Source organism: Sus scrofa, unplaced genomic scaffold, assembly GCF_000003025.6.
Source record: "Sus scrofa isolate TJ Tabasco breed Duroc unplaced genomic scaffold, Sscrofa11.1 Contig292, whole genome shotgun sequence".
Classification (NCBI taxonomy): domain Eukaryota; kingdom Metazoa; phylum Chordata; class Mammalia; order Artiodactyla; family Suidae; genus Sus; species Sus scrofa.
In genome coordinates, this window is record NW_018085168.1 from 25369 (window position 1) to 42806 (window position 17438).

At 41.6% G+C, this 17438-nt stretch overlaps 1 long non-coding RNA gene across 1 annotated transcript in view; it reads right to left on the reverse strand.

Moving 5' to 3' along the window:
* Positions 1-655: 655 nt before the first annotated feature.
* LOC110258686 overlaps positions 656-17438 on the reverse strand; it is a 48199-nt gene continuing 31416 nt past the window's right edge. The window contains exon 3 of the long non-coding RNA XR_002341221.1: positions 656-955. This is a non-coding gene — a long non-coding RNA (uncharacterized LOC110258686). The remainder of the gene's footprint in view (positions 956-17438) is intronic.

Consider the following 17438-nt stretch of genomic DNA (forward strand, 5'->3'; position numbering starts at 1 on the left):
TTGATCCCTGGCCCCGCTCAGTGGGTTAAGGATCTGGTGTTTCTGTGAGCTGTGGTGTATGTCACAGATGTGGCTCGGATCCCTCATTGCTGTGGCTGTGGGCTGGCAGCTGCAGCTCCAATTTGACCCCTCACCTGGGGACTTCCACATGCCGTGGGTGTGACCCTAAAAAGACAAAAAAAAAAAAAAGATTGATTTTGTACTCCAGATCCAAGAATGAATCCCTGAGGGGCCCAAAATCTAAATGTAAAGGAAATAAAGCCACATGAGAAATAGTGGGAAAGTTCTTTTATGACCTGGGTATAGGCAAATGGCTTTGGGGGGCAGAAGGGGAGGGCATGCTCATGGCATGTGGAAGTTCCCAGGCCAGGGATCCATTGAACCGATGCCAGAGCAGCAACTTGAGCCACAGCAGCCAGACAATGCCAGATCCTTAATCCTCTGAGCCACCAGGGAACTCCCAAGAGTCTGTGCTGTTCTGACAAGGGGACATAACTGAGGTGTGATTACCCTCTAAGAAGTGAAGGCCCAGTGGCACTGGATCCCCTTTACTGCAGGTTCCTTTCCCAAATTTCAAGTCAGACTTTGCATTGAGGGAGCCATCGGAAGTACGTCAGCATCATGTTCACGGAAGGATGATGGCAGTGCTGTCTCAGACGACCACCACCGTCATCAGAGCTGAATCAGTTTGTGGTCCTGTGTCTCAGTGTCACAACTGTGCCTCAGTTGTGTCTCCGCTTGTGGTCTTAACTGATCATCCCCAGAGCCTATGCCTGTCACTGTAGCCACCCTTCAGCTGGGTTCTCTCTCCCTTTTGTATGCATCGCTTGATGAAATATTGGTACATATGGTTAAACTTACCCAGGCAGGTAAGGTGACTTTTAAATGCTTGGTAGACCTCAAGGCAGGCCATGGAAGAACTGGATGGAGTGTTTGTGGGCAATACCCAGGCTTCCTAAAGAAAGAGAAAAAGAGAGACAAACTGGAATTAGAATTAGTCACACAGAAGAGGGAGAAAGGAGAGAGAGAGGAACTGGAATGGATCACATGGGAAAATTCTGTAACTATCAAATATTGCCCAGTCTATTTGGAGATGCACAAAGAATAGGGTAACTTAATTGTGTCACTTCTTTTTAAAAAATATTCTTTAGGCGTTCCCATCCTGGCTCAGTGGCAAGGAAACCAACTAGTATCCACGAGGATGAGGGTTTGGTCCCTGGCCCCGCTCAGTGGGTTAAGGATCGGGCATTGCCGTGAGCTGTGGCGTAGGTCACAGACATGGCTCGGATCTGGCATTGCTGTGGCTGTTGTGCAGGCTGGCAGCTGCAGCTCTGATTCAAGCCCTAGCCTGGGAACTTCTGTATGCTGCAGGTGCAACCCTAAAAAAGACAAAACAAAAAAACTTTTAATATTATAGTTGATTTACAATGTTCTGTCAATTTCTGCTGTACAGCAAAGTGACCCAGTCATACATATATATATACACATTCTTTTCCTCACATTGTCTTCTATCGTGTTCTATTGTAAGAGATTGGATATAGTTCCCTGTGCTGTACAGCAGGACAATTATCTCTCTGTTCAAGTATCTTCTCTCAAATATTATACTGGAAATAGCTGGCATCTCCTTTTCATGGCTTCTGCAACCATGACATTCCTCTTAGGGTATATGTTAGGGGATGGAGCAAGATTCCTTTGTGTCTTAGTTTTGTACTTTTTAGCTAAAATTCACAGGAGATGTGTTCCATTTTACATATGTGGATTTTCTCCCGAAATGCTGGGTATGCTTCGTGTTTGGACAAGCCTCATCTTTCAGAAAGAGAGAGACTGGAAGCTCAACCAATGGAACTGCCAACACCTGCTGCTGGCTGCAGGCAGGGATAGCCTTTCTCTTAGATGCTGTTGTTAGGGAAACCAGAAAACCAGAAGTGTGGGGTACAGCTTGCCAGACACTGCATCAGGTCAAGTACCACATGGAGTTCAGTAGAAATATTGCTGTCTCGGAATTTCCCAGGATTAGGATGACCTGGAGGCTTTTGCTACTTTTGCTTTTCTGCTTGGAGTGAGAATTTTCATCAACTACGTCTCAACTCCTGTCTTCTCTCCTTTTTGGAATAATTTTCTTTTTTAAAAAATTTCTATATTTATGTTTTTAAAATTAGTATAGTTGATTTATTACCGTGATGTACCAATTTCTGCTGTACAGCATAGTGATCTGCTCATATATACACACATACACACACATTCTTTTTCTCATACTATGTGCCATTGTGTTCCATCCCAAGGAACTGGATATAGTTCTGCACTGTACAGTAGCACCTCATTGCTTATCCACTCTAGATGTGAATTTTTAATCACTGTCACGAGCTAATCGGCACAGAAGGGCTCATCTAGAAACCAGGAAATGATTTGTGGATTGGACCAACAGAAAAGGCAGGCATGTGGCTCCCACAACCTCACACTCCTTTGCGCCACTCATCACCTAACCACCCACATGATTTCTAGAGCAAATTGCTAATGAATTCTCTGACCGTGTGTGTGTGTGTGTGTGTGTGTGTGTGTGTGTGTGTGTGTGTGTAATTTTCATTTAGCTACATCTTTGCAAACAGCCTAGGCATAGTTTTGCAATTACAAACTTGATTGGAAAAATATCAATAAAAGGGAAAAGACCTTCCTAGGAGAGCAGTCATTAAGTGCATGCTTAGTGCACTCTTCTTTTAAAAAATTTTTTATTTCACTTTTATTAGAGTCTAGGTGATGTGCAATGTTGTGCCAGATTCTGCTATACAGCATAATGAGCCAGTTATACATATATATACATTCCCTTTCTTATATTACCTTTCATCATAGTCTATCCAGAGACACTGGATAGAGTTCCCTGTGCTGTACGCAGGATGTCCATTCTACTGCTACATAGTAGATTATCCATTCTAGATACAATAGTTTACAGTAACTTTGTTTCCTTTGATTTTCCTTCCTGTTCTTGGGCATTTTGTGAACACAGCTTCTAGGTTTAGACCCGTTTCTCCTGTGACCATTGTAAAATGTGGGTTTTTTGTTTGTTCACTTTTGTTTGGCCGTGACCGTGGCATGTGGAAGTTCTGGGACCAGGGATCGAACCTGCGCCACAGTGGCAACCCACGTTGCTGGATCTTTAATCCTCTGAGCCACCAACGCTACTCAACAATGGAGTCTTGTTAGTGGATGATTATGCTGGGGGTGGTAGCATTTGGGGCAGGGAATCTTAATTTTCCCTCCTTGTTTCCTTATTTTCCCTAGAGGGCCATGTCTTTAAGGGGACGTTATTTTGATTATTTCCCCAAAGCAATGCTGCATCACAGGTGCTACCCCTGTCCCCCTCACTTGGAAATCTGTTCCTGCCCATTCTGTGAGCCACCAACACTCGGGCTCAATATTTGGATGCTTACAATTTTCATAATTTATATAATATTTATATAAAATCTTTATTTTTTATTTTTTTGTCTTTTTGCCTTTTCTAGGGCTTCTCCTGCGGCATATGGAGGTTCCTAGGCTAGGGGTCCAATCAGAGCTGTAGCCACCGGCCTACGCCAGAGCCACAGCAACGTGAGATCCAAATCATGTCTGCAACCTACACCACAGCTCACAGCAATGCCAGATCCTTAACCCACTGAGCAAGGGCAGGGACCGAACCCGCAACCTCATGGTTCCTAGTCGGATTCGTTAACCACTGCGCCACGACGGGAACTCCTATATAAAATCTTTATGCAGTAGCTAATGTTCATATAAAATGTAACATCTTTGTGTTGTAACTGATACGATATTCACGTAAAACAGAAGGTTTACAATTTATGATTTAATGTTTATAACTACCTTGGGGGTTTTCTTTTTTTTTTTTTTTTTTAAATTTTATTTTCCCACTGTACAGCAAGGGGGTCAGGTTATCCTTACATGTATACATTACAATTACAGTTTTTCCCCCACCCTTTCTTCTGTTGCAACATGAGTATCTAGACATAGTTCTCAATGCTATTCAGCGGGATCTCCTTGTAAATCTATTCTAGGTTGTGACTGATAACCCCAAGCTCCCAATCCCTCCCACTCCCTCCCCCTCCCATCAGGCAACCACAAGTCTCTTCTCCAAGTCCATGATTTTCTTTTCTGAGGAGATGTTCATTTGTGCTGGATATTAGATTCCAGTTATAAGTGATATCATATGGTATTTGTCTTTGTCTTTCTGGCTCATTTCACTCAGTATGAGATTCTCTAGTTCCATCCATGTTGCTGCAAATGGCATGATGTCATCCTTTTTTATGGCTGAGTAGTATTCCATCGTGTATATATACCACATCTTCCGAATCCAATCCTCTGTCGATGGACATTTGGATTGTTTCCATGTCCTGGCTATTGTGAATAGGGCTGCAATGAACATGCGGGTGCATGTGTCTCTTTTAAGTAGAGCTTTGTCCGGATAGATGCCCGAGAGTGGGATTGCAGTGTCATATGGAAGTTCTATGTATAGATTTCTAAGGTATCTCCAAACTGTTCTCCATAGTGGCTGTACCAGTTTACATTCCCACCAACAGTGCAGGAGGGTTCCCTTTTCTCCACAGCCCCTCCAGCACTTGTTATTTGTGAATTTATTAATGATGGCCATTCTGACTGGTGTGAGGTGGTATCTCATGGTCGTTTTGATTTGCATTTCTCTTATAATCAGCGATGTGGAGCATTTTTTCATGTGTTTGTTGGCCATCTGTATATCTTCTTTGGAGAAATGTCTATTCAGGTCTTTTGCCCATTTTTCCATTGATTGATTGGCTTTTTTGCTGTTGTGTTGTATAAGTTGCTTGTATATTCTAGAGATTAAGCCCTTGTCAGTTGCATCATTTGAAACTATTTTCTCCCATTCTGTAAGTTGTCTTTTTGTTTTCTTTTGGGTTTCCTTTGCTGTGCAAAAGCTTTTCAGTTTGATGAGGTCCCATGGGTTTATTTTTGCTCTAATTTCTATTGCTTTGGGAGACTGACCTGAGAAAATATTCATGATGTTGATGTCAGAGAGTGTTTTGCCTATGTTTTCTTCTAGGCGTTTGATGGTGTCCTGTCGTATATTTAAGTCTTTCAGCCATTTGGAGTTTATTTTTGTGCATGGTGTGAGGGTGTGTTCTAGTTTCATTGCTTTGCATGCAGCTGTCCAGGTTTCCCAGCAATGCTTGCTGAATAGACTTTCCTTTTCCCATTTGATGTTCTTGCCTCCCTTGTCAAAGATTAATTGACCATAGGTGTCAGGGTTAATTTCCGGATTCTCTATTCTGTTCCATTGGTCTGTCTGTCTGTTTTGATACCAGTACCACACTGTTTTGATGACTGTGGCTTTGTAGTATTTCTTGAAGTCTGGGAGAGTTATGCCTCCTGCTTGGTTTTTGTTTCTCAGGATTGCTTTGGCAATTCTGGGTCTTTTGTTGTTCCATATAAATGTTTGGATTGTTTGTTCTAGTTCTGTGAACAATGTCATGGGTAATTTGATAGGGATTGCATTGAATCTGTAGATTGCTTTGGGTAGGATGGCCATTTTCACAATATTGATTTTTCCAATCCAGGAACATGGAATATCTTTCCATTTCTTTACATCTTCTTTGATTTCTTTGATTAAGGTTTTATAGTTCTCGGCATATAGGTCCTTTACCTCTTTGGTCAGGTGTATTCCGAGGTATTTGATTTTGTGAGGTACAATTTTAAAAGGTATCGTATTTTTGTATTCCTTTTCTAATGTTTCATTGCTGGTATACAGAAATGCAACTGACTTCTGAATGTTAATCTTATATCCTGCCACTTTGCTGAATTTATTAATCAGTTCAAGGAGTTTTGGGGTTGAGTCCTTAGGGTTTTCTAGGTATAGAATCATGTCATCTGCATACAGTGACAGTTTGATCTCTTCTCTTCCTATATGGATGCCTTTGATTTCTTTTGTTTGTCTAATTGCTGTGGCTAAGACTTCCAAAACTATGTTGAAGAGCAGTGGTGAGAGTGGGCATCCCTGTCTTGTTCCAGATTTGAGTGAGAAGGCTTTCAGTTTTTCCCCATTGAGGATTATATTTGCTGTGGGTTTATCATAAATGGCTTTGATTATATTCAGGAATGTTCCCTCTATACCCACTTTGGCGAGGGTCTTGATCATGAATGGATGTTGAACTTTGTCAAATGCTTTTTCTGCATCTATTGAGATGATCATATGATTTTTGACTTTTTTTTTGTTAATGTGGTGTATGATGTTGATTGATTTGCGTATGTTGAACCATCCTTGTGAACCTGGGATGAACCCAACCTGGTCATGGTGTATAATTTTTTTGATATGTTGTTGGATTCGGTTGGCTAAGATTTTGTTGAGAATTTTTGCATCTATATTCATCAATGATATTGGGCGATAGTTTTCTTTTTTGGTGGTATCTCTGCCTGGTTTTGGAATGAGGGTGATGGTGGCCTCATAGAATGTCTTTGGGAGTATTCCTTCTTCTTCAACCTTTTGAAAGAGTTTAAGGAGGATGGGCACCAATTCCTCTTTATATGTTTGATAGAATTCACCTGTGAAGCCATCTGGTCCTGGACTTTTATTTGTAGGGAGTGATTTTATGACCTCTTCAATTTCATTTCTAGTGATCGGTCTGTTCAGTTGGTCTGTTTCTGCTTGATTCAGTTTTGGCAGGCTGTAAGATTCTAGAAAATTGTCCATTTCTTCCAGATTGTCAAACTTATTGCCATACAGTTGTTCATAGTATTCTCTTATGGTTTTTTGTATTTCTGCTGTATCCGTTGTGATTTCTCCTTTTTCATTTATAATTTTGGTGATTTGGGTTCTTTCTCTCCTCTTTTTAGTGAGTCTGGCCAGGGGTTTATCAATTTTGTTCACCTTTTCAAAGAACCAGCTCTTGGTTTTATTAATTTTCTCTATTGTTTTTTGAGTCTCTATTTTATTGATTTCTTCTTTGATCTTTATAATTTCCTTCCTTCTGCTGACTTTAGGACTTTTTTGTTCTTCTTTTTCTAATTCATTTAGGTGGAGGGTTAAGTTGTCAATTTGGGATCTTTCTTCTTTTTGAGAAAGGCCTGGATTGCTATAAATTTCCCTCTGAGCACTGTTTTCGCAGCATCCCATAGATTTTGAGAGGTTGTGTCTTCATTATCATTTGTTTCAAGGTAGTTTTTAATTTCCTTCTTGATTTCCTCATTGACCCATTGGTTTTTTAGTAGCATGTTGTTTAGTCTCCATGGAGTAGGTTTTTTCTCTTTGCTTTTCCCATGGTTGATTTCTAATTTCATGGCATTGTGGTCAGAGAAGATACTTGAGATAATTTCTATGCTCCTAAATTTATTGAGATTCGCTTTGTGTCCCAATATGTGGTCGATTCTTGAGAATGTTCCATGAGCATTTGAGAAGAATGTGTATTCTGCTTTTTTGGATGTAGTGTCCTGAAGATATCAATTAAGTCTAACTTTTCTATTGTTTCCTTTAGGATCTCTGTTGCTTTATTGGTTTTCTGTCTGGAGGATCTGTCCATTGATGTGAGGGGGGTATTTAGGTCTCCTACTATGATTGTATTCTCATCAATATCTCCCTTTATGTCTGTTAATATTTGTTGTATGTATCTGGGTGCTCCTATGTTTGGGGCATATATGTTGATGATAGTAACATCCTCTCCTTGGATGGATCCCTTAATCATTAAATAGTGTCCTTCTTTGTCTTTCTTTATGTCTTTTGTTTTAAAGTCTATTTTGTCTGATATGAGCGTTGCAACTCCTGCTTTTCTGTCATGTCTATTGGCATGAAATACTTTTCCCCAGCCTTTCACTTTCAATCTATATATATCTTTTGTCCTAAGGTGAGTTTCTTGTAGGCAGCATATTGAAGGTTTTTGCCTTTTTATCCACTCAGCCACTCTGTGTCTTTTGATTGGGGCATTCAGTCCATTGACATTTAAGGTGATAATTGATAGATGATTATTTATTGCCATTTGATCCTCGTGTTCCAGTTGATTCTATGGTTCTCCATTCTTCTTTTTTTTTTGGTTGGATGGTCTCCTGTTATTATCTGCTTTGGGGTAATTTTTTTTTCATTTTTTGCAAATGCAATATTTGGTTTTGGCTTGTGGTTGCCCTGTTTTTTAAGTATGCTAACCCCTTCCCATAATTGTGTGTTTTAGCCTGATGGTCCTGTAAGTTCAAACACTTCATTATTATATTAAAATTAAGAAGAGAGACATACATACAAACAAAAAGGATTATTTACCTCCTAACATCCCTTGCCCACATTTTATGGTTTTGATGACTCTTTTATTTTTTTCTTTTTAATTTTATTTTGTTTGAAGCATGTTCATGATTAAATCTGTATGCTGGCTTATCTGATTGCGGTTTCCTCAGTCCTAGTTCTTCCTCTTCTTCTTCTTTTTTTTTTTTTCTTTTCTTTTTTCTTCCCTTTCCTTCCTTTCTTTTTGGTTTAGAGAAGCCCTTTCAATATTTCCTTTAACCTGGGTTTTGTGTTGCTGTATTCTTTAAGTTTTTGTTTGTTGGGAAAAATTTTTATTTCCCCTTCTATTTTAAATGATATTCTTGCTGGATAAAGTATTCTAGGTTGCATATTTTTTCCTTTTAGCACTTTAAATATCTCTTGCCATTCCCTCCTGGCCTGTAGTGTTTCTGTAGAGAAATCAGCTGATATTCTTATGGGGGTTCCCTTGTAGGTAACATTCTGTTTTTCTCTTGCTGCCTTTAGGATCCTCTCTTTATCACTAACTTTTGCCATTTTTATTATGATGTGTCTTGGTGTGGGTCTGTTTGGGTTCAGTTTGTTTGGGGCCCTCTGTGCTTCTTGGATCTTGAATCCAGTATCCTTTAGATTTGGGAAGTTTCCAGCGATAATTTCTTCAAATATATTTTCCATTCCCTTATCTTTTTCTACTCCTTCTGGAATTCCTATTATGCGTAGATTGGCCCGTTTTATATTATCCCATAGGTCTCTTATATTGCTTTCCAGTTTTTTGATTCGGTTTTCTGTCTGTTGACCAGATTGAGTGATTTCCATTATTCTATCTTCCATATCACTGATTCGTTCTTCTGCATTATTCATTCTGGTTTTTACTGCCCCTAGTTCAGTTTGCATCTCTGCAAATGAATGTTCTAGTTTTTCTTGGCTCCTCCTTATATTTTCTAGCTCCTTTCTGAGGGTATCTGCATTACTGTTCATATCTTCTCTTAATTCCTTCAGTATTTTCAGTATTTCTCTTTTGAATTCCAGGTCTGTCTGACTGCAGAGATCTGTTTCATTGTTGACTGTTTTAGGTGAGTTCTCCTGTTGGTTTGACTGGGGGTGGTTTCTCAGCTTCTTCATCTTGCTTGTTGTCTTCTTTCTCCTGAGGGAGTTGTACTCTCCGTTATCGGGTAGTGTTTGCCTTGTCACTGCCGTGGAATATTTCCTGAGGGCTGTCGTTGTTGGTCAATCTTTTTTGAGGCAGTGTGGCTTTTCTGGAGTGTTGATGGAACTAACAGTGTTTCTTTGAAGCAAAGGAGGACTTCCTGAGGGCAGACAGGATTGGGAGGTCCACCCCACGATGGTAGCAGATTTCACTTGGTTCTCAGCACCCCCTGGGGTCTTGGGCAGGTAGCAGGGCCCTTGGAGACTCAAGAGGCTCCCCCCCAGGGCAGCCCGATTCAGAAAGACCGTCTGAGATCTTTTCCCGACTCGGCCAGGCTTGTTGCAGCTTTTCTGGGCTGCAGGGGGTCCTCCCTGGAGCTGGCAGTCCTATGCAGCTGGTTCACTAGGTCTCAGCACCCCTTGGGGTCTTGGGCGGGCAGCAGGGCCCTTGGAGACTCAAGAGGCTCCTCCCCAGGGCAGCCCGACTCAGAAAGCCCGTCTGAGATCTTTTCCCAAGTCGGCCAGGCTTGTTGCAGCTTTTCTGGGCTGCAGGGGGTCCTGCCTGGAGCTGGCAGTCCTATGCAGCTGGTTCACTAGGTCTCAGCACCCCTTGGGGTCTTGGGCGGGTAGCAGGGCCCTTGGAGACTCAAGAGGCTCCTCCCCAGGGCAGCCCGACTCAGAAAGCCCGTCTGAGATCTTTTCCCGACTCGGCCAGGCTTGTTGCAGCTTTTCTGGGCTGCAGGGGGTCCTCCCTGGAGCTGGCAGTCCTATGCAGCTGGTTCACTAGGTCTCAGCACCCCTTGGGGTCTTGGGCGGGCAGCAGGGCCCTTGGAGACTCAAGAGGCTCCTCCCCAGGGCAGCCCGACTCAGAAAGCCCGTCTGAGATCTTTTCCCAAGTCGGCCAGGCTTGTTGCAGCTTTTCTGGGCTGCAGGGGGTCCTGCCTGGAGCTGGCAGTCCTATGCAGCTGGTCCACTAGGTCTCAGCACCCCCTGGGGTCTTGGGCGGGTAGCAGGGCCCTTGCAGGCTCAAGAGGCTCCTCCCCAGGACAGCCTGACTCAGAAAGACCGTCTGAGATCTTTTCCCAAGTCGGCCAGGCTTGTTGCAGCTTTTCTGGGCTGCAGGGGGTCCTGCCTGGAGCTGGCAGTCCTATGCAGCTGGACCACTAGGTCTCAGCACCCCTTGGGGTCTTGGGCGGGTAGCAGGGCCCTTGGAGGCTCAAGAGGCTCCTCCCCAGGGCAGCCCGATTCAGAAAGACCGTTTGAGAACTTTTCCCAAGTCGGCCAGGCTTGTTGCAGCTTTTCTGGGCTGCAGGGGGTCCTGCCTGGAGCTGGCAGTCCTATGCAGCTGGTCCACTAGGTCTCAGCACCCCTTGGGGTCTTGGGCGGGTAGCAGGGCCCTTGGAGACTCAAGAGGCTCCTCCCCTTGGGGGTTTTCAATCCATATACAGCGTGAAAATTTTTAATGGGAGGAGAGGTAACACACATCCCACTATCAAATTCTTTGGTAGGATCCTTGGGATTTTTTTTTTTTTCATTGAAGAATTGATAGTAAAATCTCTTCCATTGTTGAAAACGGAACCTATCAGATGACACTGCTTGAATCAATAAAATTCATTTTTGATTCAAAACTGATAGAAAAGAATCTGTGAATTCAACTGGCATGAGATTAAGAGTATGCCGTTGCCTGGCTTTGGCAGGAAGAGCCAGCAATATTTTAAGAAAATCAGAGTGATGTTGGTCCCACCCATTCTTTGAGAAAAGTGTGGAAGAAACAAACGTCTTTAAAAATAAGCAAATGTGGGGAGTCCCCGTGTGGCGCAGCAGGTTAAGTGTCTGCTGTGCTGTTGTCACTGCCAAGGCTCAGGTCACTGCTGAGGAATAGGTCCAGTCTGAGCCTGGGAACTATTGCATGCGGCACATGAGTCGCCACCCCCCCCCCCAAAAAAAAGGTAAATTTGAAATGACTTCAAAGAAAGATCATTTGACTCTCAGCTATGATGGTGTAATAAAGTCTAACAGCATAACATGAGAAAAGCAGAATCAGGATATTTCAAGTAAAACATTCCAGCAATATTTGGGTTCCAGTATTTTGACAACCGCCAACGATGGCAGTTGCCTATAAACTTAGAATCAACGTTGTCATAATATGCCATTGAAATTTTGTACTTTTTTTTTTAACGAATTAGGAATGTGCGTTGCTATTATCTGAACAGAGAGCCAAATGTTCTTAACCCTATATTCTCCACACGAAGGGCAAAGACATGGCTGTGCCACAGAGACTACTGGCCTCGGAGATTCACCTACAAGCAATGGGGTCTTTGCCTTCATGACTCTGGCTCATCAAATACATGGTACTCACGTCAATGGTCCTGCCTTATCCTGTCCCCATCGTAAGTCTCACATGCGGATTCCTCCCACCCTCCTCCACCGTCCCCACACCAACAGATTTCCCTACATCTGAATCCCAGAATGCCTTCCAAGTTCCCATCCCAGGGTGTGAACTCATACAATCCACAGCCTTGGAGGTACATACATCTAGAGTGAGTATCAGACTCAGCACAGGCATTTGAAGCATCTCATTAAATAATGGGAGGTGGCTTAGTATCCCAGAAGAAAAGATAAGTTTCTATGACTGCACGCCTTAACATCATAGAGTTGAGAACTCATCAGCTGTAGCATATGACTGCATGGAGGCATCTCTCACCCACTTTCAGGCACTGTTTTATCCAGACCCCTGCTTTGCAGCATGGGGTCCAATTCTTGGCTGTATCATAGTCACTCCCTCAGGAGACTTTCAGAGCTTTCAGGAAAACAAATACGGCAGATACAGATGTTGGAGAAGCAATCAATATTAACTTGAAGATGCAAGTGCTCTTATTTTGCAAGAAGTTGTGGATATGAAAGGTCCTTGTGACTTTTCCAGGTTTCTAAAATTATTCTTTGCTGAGAAAACTCTCTCAGACCAAGGCTGGGAAAGTCATTCTTTCATACCAACTCCCTCCCTCCATGTACCACTTCAACAAAATAATAGCTATAGGTAAAGCATGTGATTAGCCTAAGGATCATGCACCACCTCAACAAAATAATATCTATAGGTAAAGTGTGTCATTAGCCTAAGGACCATGCACCACCTCAACAGAATAATATCTATAGGTAAAGGGTGTGATTAGCCTAAGAGCCATGTACCACCTCAACAGAATAATATCTATAGGTAAAGAGTGTGATTAGCCTTAGGGACGTGCACCACCTCAACAAAATAATATCTATAGCTAAAGTGTGTCATTAGCCTAAGGGACGTGCACCACCTCAACAAAATAATATCTATAGGTAAAGTGTGTCATTAGCCTAAGGGCCATGCACCACCTCAACAAAATAATATCTATAGGTAAAGAGTATGATTAGCCTAAGGGTCATGCAGCACCTGAACAAAATAATACCTGTAGGTAAAGTGTGTGATTAGCCTAGGGGAATGAGGGCCCATTACATTTGAAGATGATCTAAATGATTTGTAAGGCCTCTAGAGTTAACTGGCCATGCCCAGCTATGTTGTAGAAATAGAGGTGAATACATTATTGGAGGGGGGGAGGAGGGAATGGGGTTGCCATGTGAACCAACGGCTTGAAATCATGTCAAGTCCAGGGTTCCTGAGCCAGGAAAGAAGGCATTTTTCTCCAATTAGTAATTCATCTCAACCAGCTTGCAGATGACTGCAAAAGAGATATTTAATTCACAGACCCTCTTTGCTTGGAGCGAGAACAATTACAGGGATAGAACAGACTTCAGGCAAGTGGATAAACCTGAGGTCTTATTCCTACTTCTGTATTTCTTACTGGAATTAAAAAAAATTTTTTTTCCAGATAAACCATCTCATTTTATAACTCCATGCCCTCCCCACTTAGTTTCATCTTAACTGCCCATCTCCTTCCAACCCCTTTCCAGCCCCTGCTCTATCACCTTCCTCTGAAGTTTGGTTTTTGAACATCACCCCTCAGGGAAAACCTTGTGAACCTGCTCCAGACACAGCCAGATATGTCTCCCTTCTGATCCACACTTTGCTCTTGGTTTATGGTACACACTGTCCTGCCTTTTACTTTCAGATCTCTGTCATTCTGGTGGGGGTGTGTCTGTGTGTGCATATGAGGAATACTTCTTTATGCCAGAAGACGAGATACAAAAGGAAAGAGAAAGCAGTAAACACTGGATTGAGGACTGCAAGGTGGTAGGATGGGGAACCAGATAATAGCATGTGGGTTATGTTTAAGCTTCTGTTTCTGTGTGGTTGCCTCGGTGATGCTTATGAACACACAGAGAAATGCATGAGCCATTTCTAGACTGTTGATGAAATCCTACTGACTATTGTGTCAAGATTTAGGTTTCTGTTGTTGGCTGTACCCACAGCACGTGGAGGCTCCTGGGCCAGGGACTGAACCCATGCTACAGCAGTGACAAAGCTGGATCCTTAACCACTAGGTCATCAGGGAACTCAAGACTCATGTTTGATGTATTTTTTAGAACCAAGGTCCAAATAGAAGGTGTTACATTTAATCATTATCTTCCTGTATTTTCATTTTTCTTTTATTTTCTTTTCTATTCTTTCTGCCTGCCTGCCTTCCTACCTTCCTTGTAGTTTGTAACTCTTGGGTTTATTTTCTCATGCAAAATCTAATTATTTTGAATTGCCTAAATAGCATCCATAGTTTTTTTCTGGCCATGTAAACCAACATCAATTTACTTAGGAGTATAAAGTTGCAAAATAAAGGATTCAGCTACATCATTGATAATAAGTAATATCTTTGTAAAAGGCAATTCTTTTATATAATGTAAAAGAAGACACAGATGTGATATGTCAAGTTAAAATTTAATTTCCATATTCTTACTTAACTTTATGACCTTAAACTAATACTGTATTAATTTGTTAGTAATAAACAATCTTTAGATATTTGAACATTGCTGTGTTGACTACATGCCATTGATCAAAGCTCTTCAAGCACGTATGAGAAAATTCTTGGTTCTTGAATGAATGTGGGCTAACGCCACATTTCCTCATCTGTGAAATGGGCATACTTTTAGTATCTACTTCATAAGGATATTGCAAAGATTAAAAGAAAGAGTACAGGAAATTCTAGAGAAAAACCTGACACATAGTGGAAGCTGAAGAAAGGTCAGCTCTTATTCATGTGATTATTAAATGAATTTCTTCTGTTGTCATTTAACTGGAATTCTGGAGGGAGATACATATCTACTTTGGCTCAGGGGTTGTAGTTACATTTGGTGCCACTCTCTTGGTCTCTCTTTTCTTGATGGTCACAACATGGCAGCTGTAGCTCCAGCAATCATGTCTCCATTCCAGACAGGAAAAAGGGAAAAGGGGAGCAGAGAAGGGAAAAGCCAGCCAAGTCCATTTTGGGTCAAGGCAACCTTGTGGACACCAAAGCAAGGTTTCCCACCTGAATTCCATTGCCTGGACCCATGACATGTGACATCACTGACCTTCAAGAGATGATGTACCATGGAGCTCTCTTGCAGTGGGAGATATTGCCACTCAGAACGAAGCATGAGGACCACTCAGGTGGATGCAAAGGACAATGAACGAATGATGGGCAGGCAGCTTTTAAGAGCTCCCCACCTTCCACACCTGTCTAACCAGGCTTGCTTTATCCTGTCCAGCTCGCTTTATCAGTCTCACTGAGGGGAAATCATAGACCAACTGCATTTTGTCCTCTTCATCCCCAAAGAACATGCCTTCTACAGCAAGCAGCCATTTGGGTCACATTGGTAGAACCATAAAATTATCAACATTTTCTGAGGTTCTTAGTACCTACTGAAGTGCCAGTTTATTTTGCAACTGAGTTTTCTTGACACCCAACCTACAGTCCATGCCCCTCTGCTGTGTTCCCTTGAGGGTTTTTCCAATACGGTGGATTTATTTTTTGAACAGTCAGACACCTTCTTGACCCTCAGACTCAAAGGACTGGGGTTTTATGTGCAAAATTTCATTTTTGAGAATACCTATTCGGCTTGAGTAATCTTTCTAAGAAGAATCTCAAACTATGAAAACATATGTATATCAGGACTTCCCATCGTGGCTCAGTGGAAACAAATCTGACTGGCATCCAAGAGGATGCAGGTTTGATCCCTGGCCTTGCTCAGTAGGTTAAAGATCTGGCGTTTATGTGAGCTGTGGTATAGGTTGCAGACGTGGCTGTGGCTATGATATAGGTTGTGGCTGTGGCTGTGGCTATGGCCAGCAGCTTCAGCTCTGATTCAACGCCTAGGCTGGGAACTTCCATATGCTGCAGCTGTGGCCCTAAAACGAAAAAAAAAAAATGAAATATATGTATATCAATAAGTTCTTTGCCTAAAGTCAAGTGGAGGACACGCAAAGTTCTGCCTTGTATCACTATGAGGGACTCTGCAGAGTGTGAATTGTAGCCACCTCCAAAATATTAACTGTTTTAAATTAATTCTTCTGTCTTGGACAGAATTATGTCCTGAGTAGCGGATTTCTACTAGAAATCCAGGATTTAATAATTTAACCTATCTCCTTGTAAAATTGCTTTTACATACCACTTTTTAAATTTTAAATTTCACTTCATGTCAAAATGAGGGAGATATCCAGATAATTCAAAACTCAAAAAAGATATGAAATATGCCTTTTGATACTTCGCCCTCACACTTCGATTTTCTTCAGACAAGATTTGTATGCCTCCTTCCCGTGTTCACTTTATGCAAAGAAAAAAAATGAATATATGATGGTTTTAACCTCTTTCCAACACAAAAGTTACTTTCTTATATGCATTACTTTATACCATGTTTTTGATCGAATACATCCTGAAGACTCTTTCTATGACTGTAAATTGGTGCAACCACTATGGAAAACAGCATGGAGGCTTTTCAGAAAACAATATAGAGAAGTACCATGTGATGCAGCAGTTCCACGCTGGGCATCTACCTATCCAGACAAAACTGCAGTGCAAAAAGATACACGCACCTTGTGTTGCCTGAAGCATTTTCACAATAGCTAAGACATGGAAACAACCTAAATGTCCACTGATAGATGATTGGATTAAGAAGATGCGGTATATACATATATGCAATGTAATATTGCTCAGCCATAAAAAATAACAAAATAATACCATTTGCAGCAACATGGATGGAACTAGAGACTCTCCTACTAAGTGAATAAGTCAGAAAGAGAAAAACAAATATCATATGATATCACATATGTAGAATCTAAAATATGGCACACATGAACCTATCTACTGAATAGAAATTCACAGATATAGAGAACAGACTTGTGGTTGCCAAGAGGGAGGGGGAGGGTGTGGGATGGATGGGGAGTTTGGGGTTAGCAGATGTAAACTATGACATTTAGAATGGATAAGCAATGGGGTCCTTCCTTATACAGCACAGGGAACTCTATCCAATCTGTTGGGTTAGACCATGCAGGAAGACAGTATGAGAAAAAGAATATATGTGTGTGTGTGTGTGTGTGTGTGTGTGTGTATATATATATGTGTATATATATACATATATATATAACTGGGTCACTATGCTGTATAGTATAAATTGACACAACACTGTAAATCAACTATCCTCTAATAAATTTTTTTAAAAAGAATCTTTCTATACTTAGCAGCATTTTACCTGATAGTTTTCAAAGGTTTTCCTTCATTGAGTTCCAGTCTGCTAAAAATCATTTACCCCACATATCAATGTCCATGGCATTCCCTCTCTTGGGACTGTACTTTGCATTTCTTTCAACTAAAACAGGTTTCACTACCCTTTAAAAACCAACAGAACTCGGTTGTACATTGCCTCCTACTAGCTTCAGCCAGCTTTGCAAGAGCTAAACTTCTAAAAGCTCCATTGACCTTCCAAGCCAATCTCAAGCCTACTTGTAAGTAGTCTCAAATCTATGATGTATTCCAAACAACAAAAACCATATGAGTTCAAGGATCTTTGTATTAAAGAACCACATGCCAAAAGTTATATCTGTAACACTCAAGTTCTGACATCAACAATCTCCAGGCTCTAAGTGCCTTTGCATCAGTTTTGC